This window comes from Hemitrygon akajei, chromosome 13 (assembly GCF_048418815.1).
Source record: "Hemitrygon akajei chromosome 13, sHemAka1.3, whole genome shotgun sequence".
NCBI lineage: Eukaryota > Metazoa > Chordata > Chondrichthyes > Myliobatiformes > Dasyatidae > Hemitrygon > Hemitrygon akajei.
Window position 1 is genome coordinate 44,082,418 of NC_133136.1, and position 23,581 is coordinate 44,105,998.

Consider the following 23,581-nt stretch of genomic DNA (forward strand, 5'->3'; position numbering starts at 1 on the left):
AGTTTTCGAACATGTCAACAAATCCGTCATCTAGGTCAGTGAATTCAGAGTAATGAAGTAATCATCTCTCTCATTGCCCATCTGAGTTAGAAGAAGACATTGTAAAAATGAAAATAAAATCCATTATTTCCTTCCTAGTCACTTCAAGGTATTTATATTGTAGTTTAATTTAATACGTCTAACATTCCATGTGAAAAATTGTTCTCATTTGAAAGGAATTGTATATAGTGAAGATATTCTATTTTGTTACAGTTTAAAACTAAAGTCTGTTCATGCACTGTTTATGAATAGTGCTATTTCAAGGATAGATTTAGACACAACAAGCAATAAAATATGTATCATTTAAGTTTGCTGATTTACTTCATAGTACCTAATTTATCATTTAAGTTCGTTGCAGAAAAACTAACCTCATGTCAGCAAAAAAGATCAAGCTGGTTAATTCTAACACTTGAATACAGTAGGATTATATCTTGATCACATAGATTCCTGACAGCTGCAGAATGAAAAATGTGGAAGCAACCTGAGGGAATGGTTTAAGATATGAAGATCAATCTCTGAATCTTAGAATTAGATCTTTGTAAATGTTCACCAATAAATAATTTAAATAAGAAGAGCTGTTTTTTTGGTGTGGGTTACACTGTCTGAATTGTGTATGAATATAATTGTGTTTTGCTGTTGAAAACAGTGAATCTGTACTATGGAAACACATACACTCTTGTTAAAGGCAAAGGTAGAAATACAGACATACAATTTTAGAATCATGACTTTGTCATTTATAAAGTTTGTGTTTATATAGAAAGCAAGCAGTTAAGTTCAAAATTTAGCAGAAATATCTAGAAGTAGCTGTTTTCAGTATTTTAAATACAAATACCTACCTGAAAAGATTTGAGGCCCCCTAGTGGTTCTTACTCCAATTTATAATTTTGTATTTGTATTTCTGACATCTTGTCCATCCTGTACTCTCTTCTGTTTTTAGATATGAATCTTTTTTTTTAATTTTAAACTGCTAAATGTTGAAACACAAAAGAAAAGCTAATGAATTCAGATGTGATGTCTACTAACAGCATGAATTGAGATGATGTTGTGATTTCGATTACAGTATAATTGTCTATGCTATAAGTTTGATTAACTTTAAGTTTGTAGAAAGCACCTCTTGAGATATTTCCACCAATATCAAAATTATACCAATAAAAGCTAAGCCACATGATCTGTAAATGCCTGGAAATGGAAGTGGGCTAGTCACCTGACTGGAAGGCATGTAAAATTGAGCCAGAATTTCTGAGCCAAATTTGCAAGTGAGCCAATAGAACAGGACATCAATTTCCTCCATTGAGGAGGCTGACAACATATTTCCATTTGTGGATCTAAACATAGTAGATGTTCACAGATACATAGACAATAGGACTAGGGGTAGGGCATTTGTCCCTTCATGTGACTTTTCTTCAGTTTGATCATCGCTGTAAGTGAAAATTCAGTAAATTGCTTCGAACTCCTTGATCCCATTAGCCAGTAGGACCATATCTAATGCCTTCTTGAATATATTTAATGATTTGGCCTCAGGTGCCTTTTGTGGTAGAGAATTCGACAGGTTCATTATCTCATTCCTCCATGTTATACACAACGTCCTTAGGCTGTGACCCCTGCTCTGACCTTCCCACCATCAGAACATCCTTCCTGTTCTCAGTCTGGTCAGGGTTTTATTAGTTTCAATGATGTTCACTTTCCTAAACTCTAGAGAATATAAGAACAGTCATCCCAATCTCCCATCATATATCCGTTCTGACATCCCAGGTATCTCTTACAGTGCACACTACACTCATGTTTTGACCACATGTTCAGCTTGACACCTGATCTTTGACTTTAAACGAAAGGAGATGGATGAATCTGATATTCAATCCTTTACAATTCATGTGAAGTTAAAGGGATGCCACAAATTCATATCTTTGTTTTCTCTTTGTGCTAATTTTTTTTCTATTTATATTCTATATTTACATTCCATGACTACTTTATTAGGTACAAATATACACCTGCTAGTTCATGTGAATATCTAATCAGCCAATCATATGGCAGTAACTCAATGCATAAAAACATGCAGACATGGCCACGAGGTTCAACTGTTCAGACCAAACATTAGAATGGAGAAGAAATGTGATCTAAGTGACTTTGACCATGGGATAAGTGTTGGTGCCAGATGGGGTGGTTTAAGTATCTCAGAATCTGCCAATCTCGTGCACAACAGTCTCTAGAATTTACAGAACAAACAAAAAAAAAGCACATCCAGTGAGTGGCAGTTCTATGGGTGGAAACATCTTGTTAGTGAGAGAAGTCAGATGAGAAAGATAAGGCTGGTTCAAGCTATCAGGAAGGAAACAGTAACTCAAATAACCATGTGTTACCACAGTGGTGTGCCGAAGGGCATCTCTGAATGAACAACACATCAAACCTTGAACTGGATGGGCTACAGCAGTAGAAGACCACAAGCATACAATCAGTGGCCACTTTAGTAGGTACAGGGGTGTATATTCCTATGATTTTGTCATTAATTATTCTTCTTTCAGGTTATCTTTTGTACCTCTTGTTCCCTGTTAGATTTTGTTTCTCTTTTGTACATCTCAAACTTCTCTCGCCCTGTATTCTGACCAGCTCTCTGAGATTTCTTACCCATTTTTCTACTTCTCTTAGCTACCTTTAATGTTTCTCTTGGCACCCTTTGACACTGGTGACCATAAACTGACATTTTTATGATGTTGACATGAATGAAGTTCACATTCATTCTGCTCACCCCAAGGCATTTACATCAGAGACACTGTCTTCTTCATTAACCTATATTATTGGTCAACCACGGTCACAGTGTAATATGAAAGATCAGCAACAACTGTTCTTTGTGACTCGTTGCCTGAGGTCTAACCATCAGACTTGGTAAGCAAATTCATTGTCTTCAGGATTGAAACACTGTCTTTAATTTGTTGCATATAACTTAATACAGGGATGACAATTAACTCCTCAGCATCCTTCTGCAAATAACAGCTTTTCCCAAGCTATTTATTTTTATATTAAAACATATGCAAATTTATGTATTGAAATTATATTTAAAATGTAAATAAAGGAGAAACCGCCTCCCCAACAGGAAAGTGGTAATCATCAAGTAGTGCCTAAAGGAACAACTATTTGGGTGAAGTGCTTCTCCTTTCTGTCAGTTATTGCAATGCTCACGCCTGTGGCCAAAGGCCTAAACCAGTCACAAGTTCAGGACTCAGTTATATGCCAAAGCTGCAGGAAAAGTCACAACTGTGTTGCAGTGCTAGTAAGATATGAAACTGTATGGCTCCCTTGCTGAGCCAGCTGGCCAGTTGTTCCTAATGACAGGAAAGAAAAGGAAGATGATAGCAGGAGCAAGAAGCTTTCAAGATGACATCAGACATAAGGAGTTTGCAGCCTTAGCCCTAAATCAGTGGAAAATAGTTTGGGTAGCAGATGAAAATCATTTTCTAAGGAAGTCGCAAGAAGACTGTGACTATCTGATATCTAACTAATCTGATGATATTCCTGAGAATAATGTGTCTGTAACTGAGGAGGGACAACAACTGTGCTTAGTGAACTTAAGAGTTGTATTAAATTGCTCCGAAGATAAAATAATTGGTTATTTGGGGAAAGAAATAAATATATATACTAAAGTTATTACGAACTCCGTGGAGCATGTGGGGATCTTCCGATATCCAGGCACTCTCTCTTTCTTTCTTTTTTTTCTTTTTCTTTTTTTCTATAGGGATGTTAGGGGGGAGGGGGGAAGGGTATATATTTTTTTTCTTTCTGTAATCATTTGAAAACTCAATAAAAAAAGTTTAAAAAAAAGAGTTGTATTAAATTATACACAGCTATATGTGAGCCAATGAGTAACACAGAGTACACCATCCTACCCCACATGCGATCCACTAACACAATGCTCATGATTTGTGTGTGTGTGCATGCGTGTGCGTGTGTGCATGTGCGTGTGTGTGTGCGTGTGCGCGTGTGTGTGTGTGCGTGTGTGCGCGCATGTGTGTGTGTGTGTGCGTGATGCATAAAAATGAATAATGCAATGGTGTAATATTACACATTAAGCCTTTCATATCCCACCCAGCCCCATCCACCTTTCAGCATTATGTATGCAGGCCTGCAAGTCGCCAGTGTCCAAGTACCTTTTAAATGTGACCTAGCTTTATACCTCTCCCAGACTTTCTGGAACTGAATTCCAGGTAACTATTAATTTGGATAAAAACCTTTTCCATATCAACCTTCTCATCCTCTACCAACCACTGGCTTTAGAACTCATTATTACTCTTCTTTTACCCTTCATAATTTTCAACACCTCAGTTAAGTTTCTCTCTATTCTTCGGTTTCCTCTGTCCCAAAGGGAAAAAAAAACAGACTATAAAACTTACTGCATAGCTAAAATTTTCCACCAATGGCAATATTCTGGGAAATCTTCCCAGCACCTTCTCAAGTGCAATTACATCTATGCAATAACCTTGAGCTTTGCACTCAGTTCACCTGTACACTCGCTCATTAATACAAATATCTAATCCGTGTGGCAGCAACTCATGTGCGGACATGATCAGGAGTGTGGCAGTGTGTTGCGTCCTTCAGCAAGGGACTTAACCACACATTGCTCCAGATCACCCAGCTGAAAATGGGTACTGGCAAAATGCTGGGGGTTAACCTCGCGATAGACTGGTGTCCTATCCGGGGGGGGAGTCTTGTACTCTCAGTCGCTTCATGCCACGGAAACCAGCATAAGTACCAGACTGATGAGCCTATAAACTTTTTTTTTAATGATCAGGAGGTTCAGTAGTTGTTGTTCAAACATCAGAATGGGAATAAAATGGAGATCTAAGTGACTTTGACCATGAAATGATTGTTGGTGCCAGATGGGGTGGTTTGAGTACACCAGAATCTGCTGACCTCCTAGGATTTTTATTTACAATAGAATCTAGAATTTACAGAGAATGGTGTGAAAAACAAAAAAAATCCAGTTCTGTGGGAGAAAATGCCTTGTTAACGAAAGAGAGACATCAGTGGAGAATGACAGATTGGTTCAAGCTGACAGAAAGAAGACAAACTCAAATAACTATCTGTTACAATAGTGGTGTGCAGACGAGCACCTCTGAATACAACAGATTAAACCTTGAAGTGGATGGACTACAGCAGCCGAAGACCATGATCACACACCCAGTGACCACTTTATTATGTACAGGGAGTATCTGACAGATTGGCCACCATTGTATACCATTCTGCTCTTAAATGTGATGCTTTGGCGAACAAAGGAAAGTGTCTTATAATTTTTTTAAACCTCCTTCTGATAGGTTTAAGGATCTGTGTCTGTGCACACCAAACTCCTCTTCTCCACACCTCAATATCCTGCCATTTCCTGTAGCCCCTCACCAACTTCTTTGTGTTTCCTTCAATTTGCCACTTTTTATATGCAGCTGATGAGACTGCCAAAATCTTCTTGCATTAAAATGTCTTCCTCCTCAATCGCACGGCCAACTTTTTTACCTCATCAAACCCCACGTGTTGATAATATATTACTAATACCAGGGGACTGATTTCCAACTCCCTTTGGGACACCATTGGTTACAACCTTCTAGATGCAAAAATACCCATCATCCTTTAATATTTACTTCCTGCTGCTGAGCAAACCTTTGGACCCAGTGGGCCAATTTTCCACTCTCACTTGAATCTCATGGGCTTTAACATTTTTGGCAAGTCTCTTATGGGATCCTATCAAAACCTTTGCTAAAAATTCATGCAGACAAATCCAGACGCATTGTTCTCTTTAAGTCTTCTTGTTATCTCCTTAAAAACTGCAATCATGTTAGACCATACTAAATTTAACAAGTTCATACTGATTTATTATTCCGTAACTTTACAAATTAAAGATGGTATTATTTTTTCAGTCATGTACCTGACACTGATGTTAATGTTAAACCTGGAACTACTCCCATTGTCTTTTCCTTCCTCTTTAAACCATGTTACATTTGTCACTAACCTCACATCTTCTGTAGCAGGCAGGATTTTAAAATGACGATCGGAGTTTCAGCGTGCCACCTTTGATAGGCTTGGATATATTTCATCCAGTCCTGGAAACTTTATCAACTTTCAAAAATATTAAGACTTTCATATTTCCTCTCCTACTATGTCATCCCATCCAATATTTTGTATTCTTTGCATGTCACACAGCATCAGCATTATGACTCTTGTTTTGTAACTCCAAAACATAAAACTAATTGAAAGAGAAACAAGGGAGTCCAGAATGTGCACGCATTAGTTTTGTTTATACTTTAGCGAGATGTATACATATGACGAAGTGGCGTAATGACATATATCATTCACATACTTTTACATATAAGTTGTAATGAATTATGTAAACAACAAAGAATGCTTAACAAACAATATCTTTACATTATTACTTATAGTAAATATAACTGAACCATTAAATACACAATGTCCTCCCTGCTTAGCTATAAACTCTTAATACAGAATGCACCTCAATTTTTATATATACATATATATAGTGTGGAGGATTTCTTACTCTTGCAGGTTAATCCTTTCCTGACAAGGCAGGTGAGACTTGTGGCTGTGAAACAAGCTCAGCTTCTGGGGTCACCTCCATGGTGGTTGTAGGAGTTGACTTTGGCTCTGCAGGAGGTGCACCTCTGGACGTCTTTCTTCCAGATCTGCCGGCATCCTGAGAAGTGTGTGGCAAACTGCTGGATCTGCTGATCTTTCCCAGGCCACCAGACAAAGCTTTGAGCCAACACTTTCATTTTGACCATGCCTAGTATGCTAGTATGTGCGGTTGGGAGACTGTAGGTCTGACACGGTGGTCAGCAGCACAGGAGCGCCGCAGGGAACCGTACTATCTCCGGTCCTGTTCACCCTGTACACATCAGACTTCCAATATAACTCGGAGTCCTGCCATGTGCAGAAGTTCGCTGATGACACGGCCATAGTGGGGTGTGTCAGGAATGGACAGGAGGAGGAGTATAGGAAACTGATACAGGACTTTGTGATATGGTGCAACTCAAACTACCTGTGTCTCAATATCACCAAGACCAAGGAGATGGTGGTGGACCTTAGGAGATCTAGGCCTCATATGGAGCCAGTGATCATTAATGGAGAATGTGTGGAGCAGGTTAAGACCTACAAGTATCTGGGAGTACAGTTAGACGAGAAGCTAGACTGGACTGCCAACACAGATGCCTTGTGCAGGAAGGCACAGAGTCGACTGTACTTCCTTAGAAGGTTGGCGTCATTCAATGTCTGTAGTGAGATGCTGAAGATGTTCTATAGGTCAGTTGTGGAGAGCGCCCTCTTCTTTGTGGTGGCGTGTTGGGGAGGAAGCATTAAGAAGAGGGATGCCTCACGTCTTAATAAGCTGGTAAGGAAGGCGGGCTCTGTCGTGGGCAAAGTACTGGAGAGTTTAACATCGGTAGCTGAGCGAAGGGCACTGAGTAGGCTACGGTCAATTATGGAAAACTCTGAACATCCTCTACATAGCACCATCCAGAGACAGAGAAGCAGTTTCAGCGACAGGTTACTATCGATGCAATGCTCCTCAGACAGGATGAAGAGGTCAATACTCCCCAATGCCATTAGGCTTTACAATTCTACCGCCAGGACTTAAGAACTTTTTAAAAGCTATTATTAATGCTTTTTGAGATAGTGATTTAGATGCATATCAGATTTTTTACTGAGTTAAGTATTGTATGTAATTAGTTTTGCTACAATAAGTGTATGGGACATTGGAAAAAAGTTGAATTTCCCCATGGGGATGAATAAAGTATCTATCTATCTATCTATCAATCTATCTAGATGACCAGCGTGTAGCTCCTCCAACACTTCAGCGCTCAATCCCCTCTTGAGACAACGTCTGTTAAGGGCAAAATGGGGGAACTGGATGGAATTTTGGATGGCCATGCAGACCTGAGACAGTGTAGGCTCTTTTTGGCTTCCTTTGGGATCATCTCTGCCAAAATCGAGGTACCTTAGATTTGCATTAGGGAGAATTCAGCACGAGGAGTGTCCCCTTTTGTAAATTTTTCAGGTATTTCCTTTTCCAAGGGTAAATGGGACAATCCATCAGCATTTCCATGATTATTTATCCTCTTGAATTTGATATGTAATTGTATCCTTCAAGAAACAGAGCCCATCTCTGCATTCAAGCTGCTGCTGTTAGTGGAACACACTTTTGTGGATGATATACACTAACGATTGATGGTCAGTAATAAGGGTAATCTCTCTCCCATGGAAGTACTGGTTGAAACATTTTACACCCCAAACCAACCAGACTCAAGGCCTCTCCATCAATCTGTGACATGACTGCACCTACACCATAAGGTAAGGAGTCACAGGGAAGATTCACTGGACGATGTGGATCATAATGTGTGAGTACAGTGTCTGATGTCACCATTCTTTTTTACATTTTTGAAAGCCACCTCACACTGCTTTGTCTGTTGTCATTTCTTCCTGACCTGTAGTAATGAGTTCAAAGGGTGGAGCACAGTAGCCAGGTCTGGCAGGAACCTGTTATGGTAATTGATAAATCCTATAACGGACAGCAACTGTGACATGTTCCTTGGCCTTGTGGTACCCACTATTGCTTTAATTTTCTCAGCACAATTGTGTTATCCTGTGCATCAATGGTGTGACTGCAGTAAGTGATGCTTGGTTTAAAGAAGTCATACTGGTTGCATCATGCTCTGAGCCCATAATCTTCTAATATTTTAACTCAGCCTTGAGATTCTGGCAATGTTCTTTGTCATCCAGGTAATCCTGGGCAGCCTTGTAACACCTGGTCCATGGCTTTCTGCGAGTCTTGGTGCAGATGCTACTCCAAAAATAAGCCAATTATAGCAATACAGCCCTTTGTGAGTGTCTATGGTGAGAAACACTTCGGACTCTTCTTCCATCTCCATCTGTAGGTAGGCCTCAGCTAAGCCCACTTTGTTGAAATGTTCCCTCTAGAAAGGTTTGCAACGATAACTTCTATCCTGGGCAGAGAGTATTGATCCACTTTCAGTACTGGGTAGATAGTGACCTTAAAATCATCACAGACCCTGAAAGACTCATTCTTCTTGGCTACTGGAACCACTGGTGTTACCCATGGGCTCCACTGAACCTTGGAAAGAATTCCTTCAGCCTCCTTGCAAACTAACTCACCGGCTACTTTACCACAGATGGTATAAAGAATTGGATGGGTTTTGTAAAACACGTGAGTGATATTTTCATTTAACAATCTTTTATCCTTGGATGTTTGTGTTTTCCAATGCCATCCCTGAACACTGCTGTGGCCTCATCCAGTACCTTTCTTAATTCGCTTTCAATTGGCTCTATTGAAGGGGATGTGGCATACAAACGGTGGATGGATCCCCAATCAAGTTGTAGTTGTCTCAGCCACTCATGACCACATAATGCCAGCCCTCCTGTTTTTACCACATACTAGCCCAATGAGTCTTGTTGTTTGTTGTATTTCACTGTTACAAATGTCATCCCACAGGTGTCTTTTCACCAGTTGCATATCTGCTGGCTGCAGTTCAGTATCTTTGAAACGCCATTCAAACTTGTTTTGTGGAATGACTGAAACAGCCATGCCAATGTCCAATTCCATTTTAAATAATTTGTTGTTCACTTCTGGTGTAAGCCATATTGCGTGTCTATTGTTAGTTTTCACATTGTAAATCTCTCAGTTCTATGTCACTCTCACCATTAGTAGGTTTTTCAAATTCAGATTCAGTTTATTGTCATTTAGAAACCACAAATGCAATGCAGTTAAAAAATGAGACAACGTTCCTCCAGAATGATATCACTAAAGCACATGACAAAACAGACTACACCAGAAAATCCACATAACGTTTGGCAATCCCCAATCCAGAGTCCGGAGAGGCTGCTGCGTATTAATATCGCACTACTGTCTTAGAGCGTTTCCCGGAAAGGAGCTCCAAATCCACCAGACAAAACAAGACCAAAAACTAAAGCTACAAGACCTGCACAAATCCACAGTTACAACAGTGCAAACAATAGCATAATTGATTAAAAAAAATAGACCATGGGCACAGTAAAAATAGTCCAAAGATGTTAAAGGACTATAAGTTCAAAAGAAATCACCACACAGTTTCCACAAGTCCCCAGGGTCCCGACAGACTCGCCATCCCACGCCGGCGGCAGAAGGGAATACCCCCGCTATGGACTTCCACGGCACTGCCCGACTCAGCCTTGCAGACACAGCGCACAACGAGAGCTCCGTTGAACCCAGCCTCGCAAACGCAGCACCGAAAGCGACCTGTCCGCAGCAGACTTCGAGTCCGTCGAACCTCCAAGCCGACAACCATCCCCTCCGGCACAGCTTCTCCGAGCACCATCCTCTGCCGAACGTATTAAGATGGCCCCGCCAACAGCCATCGGCAACGCGACCCCGAGGACTGGGGCCCTGTTCTTCCCAGCAGAGTCCCAGACCTCAAAGCAGCAGCAACGAAAAAGGTCTTCCTGGAGATTTCCCGATGTTCCTCTGTGCTCCCACGTCCGTTTTCAATCGATTATGATTGCGCACGGCACCCCGCTTCACAAATAACGAATAATCAGCTCCGGAGTGGCCACTGCAAGCTGCGTCGCACCGCCATCTTGGATCTTAGCTCCGCCATCATCAACAGCATGCAGATTCGTGCTCTTTTTAAAGCTGCAACTTAACTTAACTACAAGTATCTGGGAGTACAGTTAGACGAGAAGCTAGACTGGACTGCCAACACAGATGCCTTGTGCAGGAAGGCACAGAGTCGACTGTACTTCCTAAGAAGGTTGGCGTCATTCAATGTCTCTGGTGAGATGCTGAAGATGTTCTATAGGTCAGTTGTGGAGAGCGCCCTCTTCTTTGTGGTGGCGTGTTGGGGAGGAAGCATTAAGAAGAGGGACGCCTCACGTCTTAATAAGCTGGTAAGGAAGGCGGGCTCTGTCGTGGGTAAAGTACTGGAGAGTTTAACATCGGTAGCTGAGCGAAGGGTGCTGAGTAGGCTACGGTCAATTATGGATAACTCTGAACATCCTCTACATAGCACCATCCAGAGACAGAGAAGCAGTTTCAGCGACAGGTTACTATCGATGCAATGCTCCTCAGACAGGATGAAGAGGTCAATACTCCCCAATGCCATTAGGCTTTACAATTCTACCGCCAGGACTTAAGAACTTTTTAAAAGCTATTATTAATGCTTTTTGAGATAGTGATTTAGATGCATATCATATTCTTTACTGAGTTAAGTATTGTATGTAATTAGTTTTGCTACAACAAGTTTATGGGACATTGGAAAAAAGTTGAATTTCCCCATGGGGATGAATAAAGTATCTACCTATCTATCTATCTATCTATCTATCTAACTTTTTTTATTTTTTTCTCTTCCCTGTGCAGTCCATTGATTTTTTTCTGCCCAACCTGCTCTTTGTATGTGTCCTACTTTGTTGCATTTTCTGCCTTTAAACCTGCATTGATTTGGTGTATGTGAGTCCCTATCACAATGGTTTCTGTTCATCCAAGCTCATTTTGGCTGGTTTGGTTGGAGCAGTTAAACTACTGAGCAAACTCTATGCCTTGAAACCCAATGCACCCTGAAAAAACCAGCACACTCTTCTCAACGGCTATTTCATATGTCCAGTTATCTCCTGTGCAATAAAATGTGCCTACCTTTCCAATGCAGCCAACCATTTCTGTTTTTTTTTATTTTTATTATCATCACCCAGTACTCAAAGTTTATGAACCTGTGAATTTTTCCATTTTCTGCCTTTTTTTTTAGCACAACCATTTCTGTCCCTTCCTAAGTGCTGCACTGGTTTTTTTTTAAGCTTAAATGTCTTGTGGCATTTTTTTTTCTTGAACATCTCGCTGCACTTCAGCATGTAGGAAATAGTCTTGGGTTCTCTTAAAACTTTCTCATTGCAACTTTTATGTTTATAACTCCAAAAGATAAAACAAATTGAAAGAAAAACAAGGGATTCTGGAACACATGTATTTTAGTTCCACTTTTACCTTAGCAAGACGTGCACTTACGATGTAGAGGCAAAATAACATATGCCATTCACATACTTTTACATACAACCCCTTATGAATTATGTAAACAACAAAAATGGTTAATCAAACAATATATTTACTATTTTACTCAAATATTATTGAAATATTAAATACACAACACTGCCCTGACTTGTATCAGAATTAGTCTGAGGATGACACCTCTTGATCTAAAGCCATCTGGAGGCTCGCTCAGCATCTCTGTGATGGTCTTGATGGCTCTTTTCTTTGCAGCCCCCATAGTGACGAAGAGAGAGTAGTTTCCGCACAGTGGGCTGCCAGCAAAATCTCTACACCCCATTTCTATAGGCTCGCAATGTGCCCTCCACCCCTGACTCTGGCACTGCTCTACAAGCTCCTGATCTTTGGCTTTTGTATGCTCAAACACCTCCTGAATCTCGTCTTGCCAAGGAACTGTCAGTTCTACCATGACCACCTGCTTCAAGGTTTCTTACAAAATGACTGTGTCAGGCCTCAGGGATGATGATGCAATGAAGTCAGGGAACTTTAGTTACTTGTCAAGATCAATTTTCAGTCGCTCTTGAATCTTCAACTTGAATCCGTCCCACCATCCTGAGACTGATTTACCTTCAAGTCGCCATTCCCGGTCCACTTCTCAATCTACTAAATTAATCCATCCTCCACTTTAAATCTTTTACTCTCATTTTGCCTTTCACCTTTTCCATAACTACGCTAAATCGAACTGAAATGAGATGATTACACAAACCTGCTCCCACGCCGATACTCCTTTGTCCTATTCAACTTCATTCTTAAAACTAAATGCAGGATCAGTCTCTGCTGCTTGGTAAGGTTGCTGCATACTGGCTTAAAAAGTTCTCACAAATGCAACTCAGTACCTATCACACTGACTGCATCCCAGTTAAGGGAGGGGAAACTGAAATGCTCTACAGTCACTGCCTGATGTTCCACACTTGCTGAAATTTCCCCATGTGTTTGCTTTTTAGTCACCTTCATTCGGTTTGGTGCTCTTGCTATTTTCAATTCTTTTGGTCCTTTTCAACTCCAATTCATCCTGTATAGCCTGACACAGTGATTCTTCTAAATTTTCCTCCCTTATTCCAGCCATAATTTTCTTTTAACTAATACTTGCATTAGCTCCGTTTCCTTTATATTTTCTTTCAGGTTGGTTGAAAACCCTTTCTGATTTAAGCTGCCATTCCTGCCCCTCTTTGACTCATAGTTCAATATTAGCAAAAATATCATACATTTACTTGCTCAGCCGTGGCTTCAGTTCATTTGAATCAGAACCAAAATCAGAATCAGGTTTAATAACACTGGCATATAGAAACATAGAAAACCTACAGCACAATACAGGTCCTACAGCCCACAATGCTGTGCCAAACATGTCCTTACCTTAGAAGTTACCTAGGGTTATGCATAGCCCTCTATTTTTCTAAGCTCCATGTACCTGTCCAGGAGTCTCTTAAAAGACCCTATCGTATCTGTCTCCACCACTGTTGCTGGCAGCCCATTCCACACACTCACCACTCTCTGCATAAAAAACTTACCCCTGACATCTCCTCTGTACCTACTCCCCAGCACCTTAAACCTGAGTCCTCTTGTACTAGCCATTTCAGCCATGGAAAAACTTCTCCGATTATCCACACAATCAATGCCTCTCCTCATCTTATACACCTCTATCAGGTCACCTCTCATCTTCCGTTGCTCCAAAGAAAAAAGGCCAAGTTCACTCAACCTATTCTCATAAGGCATGCTCCCCAATCTAGGCAACATCCTTGTAAATCTCCTCTGTACCCTTTCTATGGTTTCCATGTCCTTCCTGTAGTGAGGCGACCAGAACTGAGCACGGTACTCCAAGTGGGGTCTGACCAGGGTTCTATATAGCTGCAACATTACCTCTCAGCTCTTAAACTCAGTCCCACGGTTGATGAAGGCCAATACACCGTATGCCTTCTTAACCACAGAGTCAACCTGCAGAGCAGCTTTGAGTGTCCTATGGACTCGGACCCCAAGATCCCTCTGATCCTCCACACTGCCAAGAGTCTTACCATTAATACTATATTCTGCCATCATATTCAACCTACCAAAATGAGCCACCTCACACTTATCTGGGTGAACTCCATCTCCATATATCGTGAAACTTGTTTTGCAGCAGCAGTATGTTGCAATAATTAATAATAATAACTATAGCCTACAATAAGAAATATATTTTAAAAATATGTAGTGCAAAAGCAGAGAGAAGAAAATACTGAGGCAGTGTTCATGGGTTCATTGTCTATTCAAAAATCTGATGGTGGAGAGGGAAGAAACTGATCTTGAAAAGTTAAGTGTGTGTCTTCAGGCTGGTGTACCTCCTCCCTGATGGTAGCAATGAGAAGAGGGCATCTCCTAGGTGATGGAAGCCTATAATAATTGATCAGTTTTCTGAGGCATCGCCTTTTGAAGGTGTCCTGGTTGTTGTGGAGGCTAGTGCCCATGATAGAGCTGGCAGATTTGGCAATTTTCTGCAGCTTTTTCTAATCCTGTGCAGTGGCCCCTCCATAGAATACATTCCATTTGCTCTATATCCTATACTCTTTCTATTTAGCAAGGTTATTCAGCTCAACCAGGTATCTGTCTGTTTTCCAAACTTTCAACAGCTTTCACCTTTCATCTCCAGCTCTACTTTTCCTCATTCTGAAACTATGCCAATATAGTTTAAATCCAAAAGTACTATTAATCCTATCTGCAGGCTGTTGATCTAGCCCAACTAAACTGCATTCTCTTTAAGTTTTACAAGGCCCATCCACTTCAGGAATCTAAAATCCTCATTCTCCACCAACAATCTGCCCATGCATTCACTTGCAGTCCCTTCTAGGAGTGAGCATTGCCTTTGGAGTGCCCTGGTCCGATGACAGGAACACCAGAGCCTCTTTCCCCAGGTGGCTAAAGAAATTCAGCATGTCCCCTTTGACCACCGATTTTTATTGATGCACCACAGAAGACATCTTATCCAAATGCATAACGTCCTGGTGTGGCAACTGCTCTGCTCATGACCGCAATAAACTGCAAAGAATTGTAGACACAGCTCAGCATATCACAGAAGCTAACCTCCCCTCCATGGACACTGTCTACATTCTCAGCCCCCACCCAGGTAGAAGATATAAAAGCCTGAAAGCACCACCACAAACCCCCCCCCCCCCCACCCCGACCCTACTGTTATAAGGCTATTGAATGGTTTGTTAGTATAATAAGATGGACTCTTGATCTCACAATCTACCTGGGTAAGATTTTGCATCATATTGTCTACCTGCATGCCCTTTCTCTGTACCTGTTACACTTTATTCTGCATTCTGTATTTGTTTAACCTTGTACAAATTCAATGCATTGTTGTGATGAATTAATCTGTATGAACAGTATGCAATATATATTTTCACATTACCTCAGTACATGTGACAATAATAACACCTTGAGAGGGACTTTGAAAACCTCAAGAGAGACTTGGGGACCTTGAGAAAGGGAGAACATCGAAATAAATCTTGGAAACATTGAACAAGCCTCAGAGACCCTGAATAAAAATCTGAAAAGTTGAAGTCTTCAGAAACCAGGAGGACCATTGGAAACCTGGATGCCTTAAGAACCTTGAGAACCTTGATGAATTCGATGACCTTGATGACCCTAAGAATATTGAAAACCTTAAGAAACTTGAGAACAAGGGATGCTTAGACCAAGGACACTTGGAAATGAGATGCTTAGACACAGAAAAAAAAACATTGAACATAGACTAGAGAAGCTCATAACATGGAATTGAAACGTGGACTTGAGAAACTCAAAATGGTGACAAGAAAAGTTCAGAACATGGGCTTGAGAAACTCAGAATGTAGGCTAGAGACACAGAATGTAGACTGGAGACACTCAGAATGTAGACTGGAGACAGTTGGAGTGTAGCCTCAGAAAGTGGACTTCAGAATAGATGATATTCTCACCTAAAGCTGATGTCAAAATGCCACTATTCAACCTTCACTGGCTTTATTATTTGGTGAGGTTCTTCCCTCATGGTGTGTGCTAGCAATGTCAGATCCCAAGTCTGGAGGAAAGACAGACTGTGATGTAGAGATGGCAACCAGAATTTATTCATAAGAATTCCAACAGAACATCGGTGGCCTAGCCGAGTGACACTGTGAGATGTAACATTCTCAACACTAGGACCCTGCAATAAATGCTAATCGGATGTTCACTTAGATAATACAAGTAGCACAGAATCCCCAAGCCTATCAAAATAAACTTAACAAGTTTAAACAGAAAGCATCAGTAGATTGCATTACAAAGAGCAAGTTGTTCATGATAAAACACAAGGAACTCTAAAAGATTGATGACTTTCATTATATAACAATTAACCATTTCAGGTGCTCTAAAAACACTGGACACCAATGTTCTCCAGCTCATTACAGTATGAATATCAATTTCTCCTTCCAATAGTTTTTTTTCCCTTTGTGTCTCCACTTTTTCTATTTCCCACTGGCCCCTTACTTCTTCTCACCTGCCTATCACCTCCTCCTGGACCCTCTCCTCCTTTTCTTTCTCCTACGGTCCACTCTCCAGTCCTACCAGATTCTTTCCTCTCCAGCCCCTTACCTTTCCTACCCACCTGTTTCTCTTCTCACCTTCTAGCTATCCTCCTTCCCCTCCTCCCATCTTTGTATTCTGTTGTCTTTTCCCTTCCTTTTCAGTCCTGAAGAAGGCTTTCAGCCTGAAACGTCAACTGTTTATTCCTCTTCATAGATACTACCTGACCTATAAGTTCTTCCAGCATTCTGTGTGTGTTACCTCAGAAACATCAAGATTGATGTTTGATGGTGTCATATATTTTTTGACATTTTGACAATACATTGCAGTGTACCGCCAACTTCCGAATATTGATATATCTATGAATTAGATGACTAACCTTACCCATTCGTATTCTAAATAGAAGATATTGATTTGAAACTGAGGACAAAGATTTTGCTTCCTGAATAATTTTGAGTGTATTTTTTGAACTTTGGACTGCTGATCACGAAAATCACTATGAAATTTCCCCATCGCAGACCATTTTTTTGCAGGGGGGTGGAATTTCCTATAGTTGTTATTTCAATTCATAATTCAAGTGAATTCAACTAATGCAAACTGAGTTGTTTTCTATCTTGTCCATCTGGGCATGGTTTGGGTTGCCAGCCTAACCCACTACAATGACATCTTTGTATTGATTCTCCAGTGTTAAGCCTGAAAGCTCTGATGCTACACAACATCAATCTCCACCCTTCAGAACCAATGAACTCTACAGTACACATGAAAGAAAACTACGGAAATTTGGAAGTCATGTTGAAACACGTACAGCACAGCAGCTACAACTGGAACATTCATGATGCTCTGAAAGTAGCAGCACAGCACATCACGTGCTGTTGTTTCATTTGTGAATCGAGCAGCTGTGCTAAAGAATCTCATTATGTTAAAAAGGATTGGCCACTCCATAAGTAGTTGGTTCCAGGGTAGAAAATGTGGCACTTGTAGACCCAACAAAGATATTTTTGCCTCCTCTTCATATAAAATTGGGGCTTATGAAAATTTTGGTGAAAACAATGAACAAGGAAAGCGAAGCGTTTTTATATTTGAGACAGACGTTCCTCAGAATAATTGATGCCAAGAATAAGGGAGGCATTTTTGTTGGTCCACAAATCAAACACATAGCAATAACAGGCAATTTGAAGAACTTCTAATAAGTCTGAAGAAAATCTCATTGAAGGCATTCAAGGATGTTGTTGAAAATTTTCTTTGCAACTACAGAGCACCAATCTACATGCAGCTGGTTGCAACATACTTTTTGAGCATACAAAACCATGAAGTGCAACGTGTCAGTAAAGATTCATTTTCTGCATTCTTATCAGACTTATTTCCCGAAAATCTTGGCCCTATCAGTGACGAGTATTATGTAAGATTTCACTAAGACATTGCAGTTATGGAGAAACAGTATTAGGGCAAATGGAATCCATCAATGCTAGCTGATTATTGTGGGCCACTTAAGCAAGAAGTCTCAGACACTGAGTACAAATGAAAATCATCAACAAAACATTTTTAGCTTACTTAGTTGACAATAGCAAAGCATCAGCACTGTTATGCAATTAATTGCATTACTTTCAATAAAAGCCAATTTCTTGCCTCTCCAAATTCCTACATGATACAAGTAGTCTGGAATTATATTTGTATTCAGCTTCAAGCAGTCTATCATAACCACAAAAAATTTCTGAGGAAGCAACACTTTCAAAACAATATGATATCCGGTGTTTTTTTCTCACTTTTGGGTGCAGTTAAAAATATAATATTAAACTGATGTTGGAGAATGCAAATATCTCATCTGTTACATCTATAATGGTTCAATATTTCTCTTTTGAACTCATTTACAATAGTTTTAAAAATTATACTCAAATCGTTCCATTTCAGATTTGTGTATATCTCAATGAAAGCTTTTTTGTTGAAAATAATGGGCTGGATTTTGATTGCTAATGCTAACAGTTCTCGAAAGAACCATTGGTGTTTTAGCATTTAAAGAACAGCACATCCAGCACTTGCGTGCTTGCCGTCTCAACTGCAAAGGCCCTAGAGTTATTACAGTTCAGCAGCTTAGCCCAGTGTTATTTGGTTGATTTCAGGGAATCCACAGCCTCCTCATTATCATTATAGTTTTGCTCCTGCTGTGCAGTGCCTCATCCAACTGTGTGTCCTCCTTTTGAGGCTATTCCTTTTCAGAGCAAAATTATCCAGCACGTAGTAAGCCAGTTATTCTATTATAATTTATTATATATTACATAGTAAGCCAGTTATTCTAAAGACCCACAATGTGGTGTTCAATAATCATTCCCAGGCATTTGACACATTGTTAGAGACTGCAAATACTATCATCCATCCTTGTCACATGTTGGGCTTCATTATGTTTGAACTCCAGCAAGCCAGTACAGAGAAAGAAAGATGCATTATCCTAACAGCCTTTGAACAAATTACCTATGGTGTTTCCTACATTGCAATCCTTACCTGAAAATATTTAATTGGCTTTGCTTCGGTCTGAAAGGGAACCACACCCCCACCAACTCAAAATGGTTCCTGACTTCCTTGGTAATGAAAAAAATGCATCACTCTCAATCTGATTATGTACTATAGCTAAGTACCCGCAGCCTTCTTGGTATTGGTTATGTGTTGGTTTATGTACGAAGAGATAGTGAAAAGCTCGTCTGGCATACTGTTTAAACGGATCAGAGTGATGTAAAACAATAACAATGTAGCATAAAGTGTAGAGCTGCCAAAAGGGTGCAGTGTGGGTGAACGATAAAGTGCAAGACTGTGAGACCGAGAGGCCACCTTATTGTCCAAGCAGTTTGTTGAAGAGTCTGATAACAGTGGATAGAAGCTGTCCTTGGGCCTGGGGGTACGTGCCCTCGGGCTTTGTATCTTCAGTCTAATGGAGGAGAGGAGAAGAGAGAATGACTGGAGTGGGTGTGGTCCTGGGTTATGCTGGCTGCTTTACTGAGGCAGGGAGGAGTATAGACAGAGTCTATAGAGGCGAGGCTGGTTCCTATGATATGCTGAGCTGTTTCCATAACTCTGTCATTTCTTGGAGAGATGGAGGTTCCATCCAGACAATGGAAAGTGGCAAGAAATAAATAAAAATAGGCTTTGAGACAGGAACACTATGCTGCAAAGTGCACTAGCTGGTATGGAGTTCTCCACTACTTGATTCTAGAAAGGTGTTTAACTTCAACTGAAAAGCCTCAGCAGTTTCAAATTATATTACCCATTATGTTCCGGAATCTCAAAAGGGGAATAAAATATTCTCACATATGATGGCTGATAGCTAAGTCATCTCAGGTGCTGATGTCACCTCAGAATCTCAATATAAGGGCCTTGATTCAAAAAGTTTGAGTTCATCACCAATGATTTTCTCCTCAACCCAAGAGCAGAAGCAGAAGTGGGAACGCTCACTTACATCATGTTCAGTTCCATGCACAAAACCTCAGATAATATAGCAGCCCATGCCCATCTACAAGAAGATGACTTATAAAAATTCAGGCTGATAATAAAACAAAAAACTTCTAACACATAATTGCTTTCCAATGACCATCTCCAGCAACAGTGTGCAACAAATCTCCTACCTGTGTCATTCTAAACTATCACCAAGATCCCCAGGATATCACCTTTGACCAGACCTTAACTTGACTCTAGAAACTTCAAAATAAGTGACATTGCTTCAGCATAGCTCTTTGACATCTTTTTTTTTAATATATATATTTATTTCTATTTAAATGTATTGCAAAATCTTTTTAATTATGCACATCATTTTGCTAAAAAAAAGTCTTATCACATAGTTTAATTAAAGGAGCATAAAAGGTTATTTTTCACAATTGATCAGGAATGAATAAATCAATCAATTTGGGAGAATAGATTTTATTGAGAATTTTAAACAAAAAGGCAATTAAACAAGCAGAATTTTTCAAGTGTAATGAAGCCTCGAAGTTTACTTTTGTTAGAGAACAAAATACAAAAATATCTGTTTAGAATACGTTTGAGATATAGACAGAACAAGCAATGGGAAGATAAATAAGAATCCATTTATTTAAAACTCTGTTTTAACATCTACATAAATAACTTTTCTGAAATCTTTGATCTTGTTGGAACCTTTGGCATCAGAAAGGGGCAGGAGGTTGATTTATATTTTTGTTTATAGAAACAAATGTTGACATTACAGACTCTGAACTCTTGATGTTTGGCGAAAATCAAAAATAACAAAATAAATATGTTTTATGTATAATTAAGACTGTTCAAAAACACGCACATCTTTACTCTTCGGAAAAGGAATTAACAACATATGTCTTTCTTAGGAAATAATATCAGTTTGGAAGAAAATTTTGAAATAGAATATCAAGCAATAATTCAAGAAGACTTTCCAAACTGCATGTTGATTAGCAGAGGGAAAAGCAGTTCAGTGGCTTCCAATTCCTGAGACAGTAGAACTAGGATTGTGCTGTGTTCTCTACATGCATTTTGAATGAACTTATTTATAGTGTAATATTTTGGATTAAATGCTATGTTTGATATATGTTGTGTGGGTGCACTGTGGTCTGGAGGAACATTGTTTCATTTGGTTGTATGTATGTACAATCAGATGACAATAAACTTGAACTTAAAGAGCTGCATTGTTAAAATGGGCTGTAAAATAGGACCAGTGTGCTTACAGAATGGATAAAACCAGCTGCAATAAGAACACGAAAAGTACATTTTTTCCTGCTCTTCCATTCAAGGTCATGCTTCTGCTTCAGTTCCACCTTCTCTATGTCCCTTCAAAAACCCACCTCTGTCTTAAATACATACCCAGACAACGCACAACCATAGATTTCTGAGGTATGAGATTCTAACTTTTTAGATTTATCTTCCTCTCAATCCTAAGTATCCACCCACCTATTCTGTGATGTCTGGTGGTACACTCAGGGAAAACATCTCCCAGATCCTACCATGTCAATGAAATCTCTTCTTGTTCCTATAAATCCCAGAGAAGACAGGCCAGGCCTCACAGGTATGGTGTACTGAAAAAGAGTACCGGTAAGAAATTATATTTGTTTTCACCCTGTTGGACATACAGTTGATAGGATGCTATTTTAGAAAGGGTTATGAAAATGATGTGACCATGAAAAAAGAACTAGGAAATTATAGTAAATACCAGACCAATAAGGGGAGCAAGAGTAAGTGACAGGCAGGGTACAACAGAATTGAAACAGATGTATAAAAGGACATTGGAAGTGTATGATGGTGAGCCATATAAACCCTATCAAAATAATGGAAGTTTCAATAATAGAACCTGACCACCAGCAGTATCTTTCTTCCAACTTCCAACTCCATGTTACCGCCCATGGTTTAGCTCATTCCCACCTGTCCAAACATTAATCATCGACAGTAATAGAATCCCTTCCAACCCTTTATCATCATCCTTGGAACCCTGCCCTACATGGATTTGGTCTTACTCTTCCTATCTTATCTAATATTTGGCCTTGAACAGTGCCACAAATGAGTCAATAGCTCAGGGGTTAAATTCTAGGCATGTAAAGTTTAATTAAAGTTGAGTGTAAACAATTTCATTGCACAATTAAATAAATGAAATATTGCTGGTGTCATTTATTATACACTGAAAGAACTTAAGTAGATCTTCATCCCATTACTCATTGTCAAAATGTAATTTGGTTGCTGCGGTTACCTGTGCATCAACAATTAACACATATGTTTAACTCAGCAATTTTGAAATGGTTTAAGATATTTTGTGGACCAGAAGGTTAAGTTACTTGATATTCAGACTGCAGTAGTCAATTGGATTTAATGGGATAAGATCTTATCCTAGTGGGATAAGATAAAGAGTGGTAGTAGATGGTTGACTCTGATTGGAAGTCTTTGACTAGTGGTGTGTCATGAGGATTGGTGATAGGTCAATTGTTGTTTGTCATCTGTATTAACGATTTAGATAATAATCTGGTAAAGTGGATCAGCAAGTTTTCGGATGACATCAAGACTGGGGGCACATTGCCAACAAGGAAGGCTATCAAAGCTTGCAAAGTGATCTGGACAGGTAGGTAAAATGAGCTGAGATATTGCAGATACAATTTAATGCAGACAAGAACGGGGTGTTGCACTTTGCAAGAACAAACAAGGGTAGGACTTACACAGTAAGTGGCGAGTAATAGGGCACTGAGGTGTGTGGTAGAACAGCGGGATCTGGGATGACAAACCCATAATTCCTTGAAAATGGTATCACAGCTAGATAGGGTTGCAAAGAGAGCTTTTGGCACATTGGCCTTCATAAATCAGGGCTCTGAATATAGGGGTTGGGATGTTACGTAGAAGTTGTATAAGACATTGCTGGGACCAGATTTGGGGTATTGTATGCTGTTACAGTTACCTTACTACAGGAAAGGTATCAATAAACTTGAAAGAGAGCAGAGAAATGTACAAGGATGATGCCAGGGCTTGAGGACCTGAGTTATCAGGAAAGGCTGAATAGGTTAGGATATAATGCACAGAGAATGAAAGGAGATCTTATAGAGGTGTAGAAAATTATGAGGGGTATAAATAGAATGAACGCTTGCAAGCTTTTTCACTCAGGTTGGGTGAGACTAGAACTAGAGGTCATGGGTGTGGGGTGAAAGGTGCAATATTTAAGGGCAACATGTGGGGGAGCTTCTTCACTCAGAAGGTGGTGCAAGTGTGGATTGAAGTGCCTGTGGAAGTGGTAGGTGTGAGATCAATTGTAATATTTAAGATAAGTTGAGATAGGTACTTAGATAAGCAAGGTATGGAGGGTATGGGTAGATGAGAGTAGGCAGAGGACCATGCTGGCACAAACTAGATGGGCTGAAGAATCTGTTTCAGTGTAGTGCCTTATGAATCCACGAAGAATGTTATAATACTTCAAGATAATTCATACAGCAAAGACTGCATCTGAAAAATAGCATCCAGAAATTA

At 39.9% G+C, this 23,581-nt stretch overlaps 1 long non-coding RNA gene across 1 annotated transcript in view; it reads left to right on the forward strand.

The window, feature by feature from the left end:
• LOC140737488 (uncharacterized) overlaps positions 1-23,581 on the forward strand; it is a 68,870-nt gene that overhangs the window by 1,057 nt on the left and 44,232 nt on the right. The window lies entirely within an intron of this gene.